Raw genomic sequence first — 8174 nt, forward strand, 5'->3', positions numbered from 1 at the left:
TATGGACTATAAAGTGAATAAGCGTGGCTGTGCTCCAAGATACTTTACTTAGAAAAACAGGCAGTGGGCTGGATTTGTCCCACAAGTGCTAATTTGCTGATCCTTGTGCTAAAAGGAAGGTGCTGCTAATGCAGTGAATCTTATTTGTAAAAGTGCTCTGCATGTGTGACATTCTTCTTCCTTTGAAATAAGGATATATTTAAGTAGTCACCTCACCACATTTTTCAACAGTAACTTCATATAATTTCTAACATTTCATTTATAAAATATGATTCTTTTCTCCTTTTCTTCTATTTTATTCCTGTTAATAGCATTCAGTGTTTTTCTGTGATTATTACTTTGTATATTTGATGAGTATCAACTATCCTAGAATTGGCTGATTTTTATCAAGCAAGAAATACTCTCTTTGAAACTTTTAGTATTCCTTGGTCTTTATGTGTAAGCATGAATATGATAACCAGCTTTTGTAATTTAGAAATGTTCCAGGGGTTTTTTAGTTCTATAATTTTAAGAATTTAATACCTCAGTCTAGGATTTTTTAACACTATAAGTGTATAATTTTTATAACCTTTAAAATATATCATTGCTATATAAAATTTGAAAACTACTGTTTCTTGCCTATCACATTTCCATGACTGACTCCCAATTATGATCTCTTTAAAATAACTATCTACACTCATGAACTCAGATTTTCTTTCCATTCAGTCTTGATCTCATGCCAGTAAGTCTTCAAATTCAACACTCCTCCAAGCTTATTGTTCTCAAGGTTATCACTTATCTTTTTCTCTAATAAATCTAGGGATTTTTTCTAACACCTCATTTTATGTAATCTGTCAACAATATTAAACCAAATGGAGGACATCTCCTCCCTAATAGCATCTTCAATTAGCCCGCTGAAGGACCTCACTCCCTCAGGCCTCCTGCCTTTCTAGTCCTTTTGTCATGGTCTGTTTACTTGCTTCTCAACTTTCTCCTTTTGCACATTGTTGTTTCCTAGGGTTCAGTCCTCAGTCTTTTCTCGTTACTTTTTTTTCTTTTTTTGAAATGGAGTCTTGCTCTGTCACCTAGGCTGGAGTTCAGTGGTGCAATCTTGGCTCAATACAACCTCTGCCTCCTGGATTCAAGCGATTCTTCTGCCCCAGCCTTCTGAGTAGCTGGGATTACAGGTGCATGCCAGCATGCCAAGCTAATTTTTGTATTTTTAGTAGGGGCAAGGTTTCCCCATGTTGGCAAGGCTGGTATCAACCTCCTGAATTCAGGTGATCTGCCTGCCTTGGTCTCACAAAGTGTTGGGATTTCAGGCACTAGACACCGTGCCCGGCCCCTCATGACTTTTCTTTTTTTTTTTTTATTCTTTATTTTATTTTAGGTGCATATTATATCTGGCATTTCTTCCCATGTTACCCCTCACACCCTCCCCCCTCCACTGTCTCTCCCCTACCCCTCCCAACTGCCCCCAGTGTGTGATGTACCTCTCCCTGAGTCCATGTGTTCTTGTTGTTCAACACCCACCTATGAGTGAGAATATACAGTGTTTGCCTTTCTGTTCTTGTGTCAGTTTGTTGAGATGTTGGTTTCCAGATTCATCCAAGTCTCTACAAAGGACACGAACTCATCGTTTTTTATGAGTTTGTAGTATTCCATGGTGTATATGTACCACATTTTCTTTGTCCAGTCTATCATTGATGGGCATTTGGGTTGGTTCCAGGTCTTTGCTATTGTACACAGGCTGCTATCAACATATGTGTGCATGTGTCTCTAGAGTAGAACAATTTATAGTTCTTTGGGTATATACCCAAATAGTGGGATTGCTGGGTCAAATGGAATTTCTATTCCTAGATCCTTGAGAAATTTCCACACTGTCTTCCACAATGGCTGAACTATTTTACACTCCCACCAACTGTGTAAGAGTATTCCTATTTCTCCACATCATCTCCAGCATCTGTTGTCTCCGATTTTTTAAAGATCAACATTCTAACTGGCATGAGATGATATCTCAGTGTGGTTTTGATTTGCATTTCTCTAATGACCAGTGATGATTAGCATTTTTTCATAAGTTTGTTGGCCTCAAATATGTCCTCTTTTGAAAAGTGTCTGTTCATATCTTTCGCCCACCTTGAATGGGGTTGTGTTTTTCTTGTATATCTGTTTTAGGTCTTTGTTGATTCTGGATATTAGCCCTTTGTCAGATGGGTAGATTGCAAACATTTTTTCCCATTCTCTTGATTGCTGATTCATGCAATGCTGATTTCTTCTGCTGTACAGAAGCTCTGGAGTTTAATAAGATCCCATTTGTCTATCCTGGATTTTATTGCCATTGCTTTCGGTGTTTTAGTCATGAAGTCCTTGCCTATGCCTATGTCCAGGATGGTTTTGCCTGTTTCCTTCTAGTGTTTTTATCATGTTAGGTTTTATGTTTAAATCTTTGATCCTTCTTGAGTTAGTTTTAGTGTAAGGTGACAAATAGGGGTCCAGTTTCTGCTTTCTGCACATTGCTAGCCAGTTTTCCCAACACCACTTATTAAACATGGAGTCCTTTCCCCATTGTTGTTTTTGCCAGGTTTGTCAAAGACCAGATGGTTCTAGATGTGTGGTGCTTTAGATGTGTGTTCTGGGGTCTTTGTTCTGTTCCATTGGTTTATGTCTGTTTTGGTACCAGTGGCATGCTGTTTTCATTACTGTAGCCTCTATATAGTTTGAAGTCTGGCAGTGTGATGCCTCCAGCTTTGTTCTTTTTTCTCAGGATTGTCTTGGCTATGTGGGGTCTCTTTTGATTCCATATAAAGTTTAAAGTGGTTTTTTCCAGTTCTGTGAAGAAGGTCATTGGAAGCTTGATGGGGATAGCATTGAATCTATAGATTACTTTAGGCAGTATCACCACTTTGACCTATTGATTCTTCCTAACCATGAGCATGGAATGCTTCTCTATCTGTTTGTCTCCTCTCTTATTTCATTTGTTGTTCTCCTTGAAGAGGTCCTTTACATCCTTTATTAGTTATATTCCTAGGTATTTTATTCTCTTCGTAGTAATTGTGAATGGGAGTTCCTTATTGATTTGGCTCTCTGTTTGCCTGTGATTGGTATATACGAATGCTTGTGATTTCTGCACATTATTTTGTATTCTGAGACTTTGTGGAAGTTGCTTATCAGTTTGAGTAGATTTTGGGCAGAGACGATGGGAACTTTTAGATATACAATCATGTCATCTGCAAATAGAGACAGTTTGACTCCTTTCTTTCCTAATTGATTACACTTCATTTCTTTTTCTTGGTTGATTGCTTTGACTAGAACTTCCAATACTATGCTGAATAGGAGTGGTAAGAGAGGGCATCCTTGTCTAGTGCCTGATTTCAAAGGGAATTCTTCCAGCTTTTGCCCGTTCACTATGACATTGGCTGTACGTTTGTCATATATAGCTTTTATCATTTTATGATACATTCTATCAATACCTAGTTTATTGAGAGTTTTGTTTTGTTTTGTTTTGTTTTAAACATGAAGAGCTGTTGAATATTGTCAAAGGCCTTCTCTGCATCTATTGAGAAAATTATGTGGTTTTTGTCTTTGGTTCTGTTTATGTGGTGGTTTACATTTATAGACTTGCGTATGTTGAACCAGCCTTGCAGCCCCAGAGTGAAGCCTACTTGACCCTGATGGATAAGCTTTTTGATGTGCTGTTGCAATCCGTTTGACAGTATGTTATTGAATATTTTAGCATCTGTGTTCATCATGAAGATTGGCCTGACCTATTTTTTTTTTTTTTTTTTTTTTTGAGTCTCTGCCGGGTTTTTGTATCAGGATGATGATGGTCTCATAAAATGATTTAGGAAGGATTCCTTCTTTGTATATTGTTTGGATTAGTTTCAGAATGAATGGTCCTAGCTCCTCTTTGCATATCTGGTAGAATTCAGCTGTGATCACCTCTGGGCCTGTACTGTTTTTGGTTGGTAGGCTATTAATTGCTACCTCAACTTCAGCCTTGTTATTGGTCTGTTCAAGGTTTCAACTTGTTCCTCGTTTAGGCTTGGGAGGATGTAAGTGTCCAGGAATTTATCCTTTTTTTCCAGGTTTAGTGGTTTATGTGCATAGAAGTATTTGTAGTAATCTCTGATTGTAGTTTGAATTTCTGTAGAATTAGTGGTGATATCCCCTTTGTTGGTTTTTATTGCATCTATATGATTCTTTTCCCTTTTCTATTTAATTAACTCTGCTAGGGGTCTATTTTGTTGATCCTTTCAAAAAAACAGCTTCTGAGCAGAACGTATATTCTGTGGATTTGGGGTGGAGATTTCTGTAGATGTCCATTAGGTCTGCTTGGTCCAGATCTGAGTTCAAGTCCTGGACATCCTTGTTAATTTTCTGTCTTGTTGATAGGTCTGATATTAACAATGGAGTGTTAAAGTCTCCCACTATTACTGTGTGGGAGTCTAAGTCTCTTTGTAGGTTATTAAGAACTTGCTTTATGTAACTGGGTGCTACCTGGGTGTTCCTGTATTGCGTGTGTATATGTTTAGGATCATTAGGTCTTCTTGTTTCATTGATCCTTTTACCATTATGTAATGCCCTTCTTTATGTCTTTTGACCTTTGTTGGTTTAAAGTCCATTTTATCAGAGACTAGGATTGCAGCTCCTGCTTTTTTTTTTTTCCTCACCATTTACTTGATATGTACTTCCTCCATCCCTTCGTTTTTAGCCTACACATGTCCTTGCACATAAGATGGGCTTCCCAAATACAACACACAGATGGGTTTTGATTTTTTTTTCTTTTTTCTTTTTTTTTTTTTTGAGACGGAGTCTCACTCTTGTTACCCAGGCTGGAGTGCAATGGTGCGATCTCAGCTCACCACAACCTCTGCCTCCTGAGTTCAGGCAATTCTCCTGCCTCAGCCTCCCGAGTAGCTGGGATTACAGGCATGTGTCACCATGCCCAGCTAATTTTTTGTATTTTTAGTAGAGACAGGGTTTCACCATGTTGACCAGGATGGTCTCGATCTCTTGACCTCGTGATCCACCCACTTGGCATCCCAAAGTACTGGGATTGCAGGCTTGAGCCACCACACACGGCTGGTTTTGACTTTTTATTCAATTTGGCAGTCTGTGTTTTCAATTGGGGCATTTAGTCCATTTACATTTAAGTTTAATACTGTTATGTGTGAATTTGATACTGCCATTTTGATGCTAGCTGGCTGTTTTGTCCTTTAGTTGACACATTTTCTTCATTGTATCTATGGTCTTTACCATTTGGTACATTTTTGAAGTGGCTGTTACTGATTGTTCCTTTCCTTGATTAGTGCTTCTTACAGGAGCTCTTGTAAGGCAGGCCTGGTGGTGAGAAAATCTCTCAGTAGTTGCTTGTTCATAAAGAATTTTCTTTCTCCTTCGAATGTGAAGCTTAGTTTGGCTGGATATCAAATTCTAGGTTGACAGTTCTTTTCTCTAAGGATGCTGACTATTGGCCCCCACTCTCTTCTCGCTTGTAGAGTTTGTGTAGAGAGATCCACTGTGAGTCTGGTGGGCTTCTCTTTGTCTCTTGTTGCCTTTAGCATTTTTTCCTTCATTTTAACACTGGTGAATCTGACGATTATGTGCCTTGGGGTTGCTCTTCTTGAGGTATATCTTTGTGGTGTTCTCTGTACTTTCTGGACTTCAATGGTGGCCTGCCTCACTAGGTTGGGGAAGTTCTCCTGTATAATATCCTGAAGAGTGTTTTCCAGCTTGCATTCATTCTCTCTGTAACATTCACGTATGCCTATCAAACATAGATTACGTCTTTTCACAGAATTCCATATTTCTTGGAGGCTTTGTTCATTTCTTTTCACCCTATTCTTGCCTTCTTATTTTATTTCATTGCTTTGATCTTCAATCTCTTATATCCTTTCTTCTGCTTGGTCCATTCAGCTATTAAGACTTGATGCTTCATGAAGTTGTTGTGCTGTTTTTCAGCTCCATCAAGTCATTTCTATTCTTCTCTAAGCTGTTTATTCTAGTCAGCATCTCATCTAACCTTTCATCTAGGTTCTTAATTTTTTTGCACTGGGTCAGCACATGTTCCTTTAGCTCTGAGAAGTTTGTTTTTACCCACTTTCTGAAACCTGTTCCTGTCAGTTCATCAGATTCGTTCTCCACCTATCTTTGATCCCTAGCTGGTGAGGAGTTATAATCCCTTGGAGGAGGAGAGGCCTTCTGGTTTTTAGTGTTTTCTTCTTTTTTATGCTGGTTTATTCCCATCTTAGTGGCTTTATCTACCTGTGGTCTTTGTAGTTGGTGACTTTCAGGTGGGGTTTCTAAGTGGACATCCTTTTTATTGATTTTGAAGCTATTTATTTCTGCTTCTTAGTTTTCCTTGTAACAGTCAGGCCCCTCTGCTGCAGAACCATTGGAGATCCACTCCAGATCTCACTCACCTTGAGATCACCTGCAGGGGCTGCAGAACAGCCAGGGTTGCTGCTGGTTTCTCCCTCTACTGTCCTCATCCCAGAAGGGTACCCACCAGATGTTGGCCTGAGCTTTCCTTTAGGGGGTGTCTTTTTGGGTATATGGGGCTCAGAGAATTTCTTGAGGAGACAGTCTGTCCCTTATAAGAGCTCAAGTGCTGTGCTGGGAGTTCTGTTGATTTTTGCAGAGGTGCTGGGCTGATACATTTAAGTCTACTGCAGCTGAAATCATAACCTCCTGTTTTCCCAGGTGCTCTGGCCTAGAAAGGTCAGCTTTATTTATAAGTTCCTGTTGTGCTGCTGCCTTTTTTCATAGATGCCCTGTCCGGCACAGAGTAGTCTAGTCACAGTCTGTTAGCAGAGGTAATGCTGAGCTGCCGCAGGCTCTGCCCATCTACTGCATGAACTGCACTGGTAGTGGCAGACTGCCTTAGTAGTGGGGGACACCCTTCCCCCCACTGAGCTGGACCATCCCGGGTCAAGCTGCACTTATGGTGAAACTCCTAATACAGAGTGTTTCAGATTTCTTGTTTTGTGGGGGTGGCACCCATCAAGCCAGATCATCTAGTTTCCTGTCTCAGCCCCCTCCCTTTCAGTTGAATCGGTGGCAACCTCGACCTCCTGTTTCACGTGTTTCTCCTACCTAAACCTTTTGAGTAGCTGGGATTACAGGTGCACAGCATTATACCTGGCTAATTTTTTAATTTTTAGTAGAGATGAGGTTTCCCTATGTTGGCCACACTGGTCTTGAACTTCTTTCCTCATAATCCACCTGCTTCAGGAGCTGGGATTATAGGTGTGAGCCACTGCGCCCGGCCACATGTAGAAGTGCAGTGCTACATACAACACTGAACATTACATGCTGCTGGGATTACATGCATGACCCACAGTACCCAGCCACATAGATTTTCTTATTTCTCTTTCTAAGAATCCCGATTGTAAATGAGTTCAGAGTTGTATGTAGAAGCACAATGCTTAGATGCAGATGTGTAAATATAGAAGGATACAATACTTAGATTTAACAGTTATGAATAAATGTAATTCTTATAACTGACTATAACAGTATTAGAAAAGTCATATATTGATAAAGCTTTCTTCAGAAAAAGAGACTTAAAAACTTTGAGGAATTGCTTCTTTCCAAATGTATGCATACCTAAGGTTCTTACAATGGTGTGGTTTATAGGATAGATATTAGGGTGTAAATCCAATTTTTAAAACGTAGTCAAATGTATTAATCTTATATTTTATGCCTATGGCTATTTTGTAATTCAGAGAAAGGCTTTTCCAACTCCGAAATTCTTTAAAATACTCTAGTGATTTATTTTTCATGGTGTTTAAATCAATATTGAAACTTTCCAGAATTTACACTCTATTAGGTTTGAAGTTTTGTCTAACTTTTTTTCAGTTACGTATTAACCATGGGAATTCTTTCATTATACAAATAAACATGTTATGGTTTAAATTCAGAGGAAATTATGATATGTTATTCTATTGTGTGCTAACTAAAATGTTCTTTTGTTGACTTAGAGTTCTCTTAGCCATAAGAAAAAAAAAGATCTCTTGCATGAAATTAGCATGTTGTGGAGGAAAATTGCCATGCTTCGACTGGAACTAGACACAATAAAACAGCAGAACCAACTAAGGGCAAAGAAATTATTGGAGGACATTGAAAGTGTGAAAGGAAAGAATGCTAATATTATAAAGCCTATAAAATTGGATAAAGAAGAATGAACAAAGATGGTA

The sequence above is a fragment of the Saimiri boliviensis genome, chromosome 11 (assembly GCF_048565385.1).
Source record: "Saimiri boliviensis isolate mSaiBol1 chromosome 11, mSaiBol1.pri, whole genome shotgun sequence".
Classification (NCBI taxonomy): domain Eukaryota; kingdom Metazoa; phylum Chordata; class Mammalia; order Primates; family Cebidae; genus Saimiri; species Saimiri boliviensis.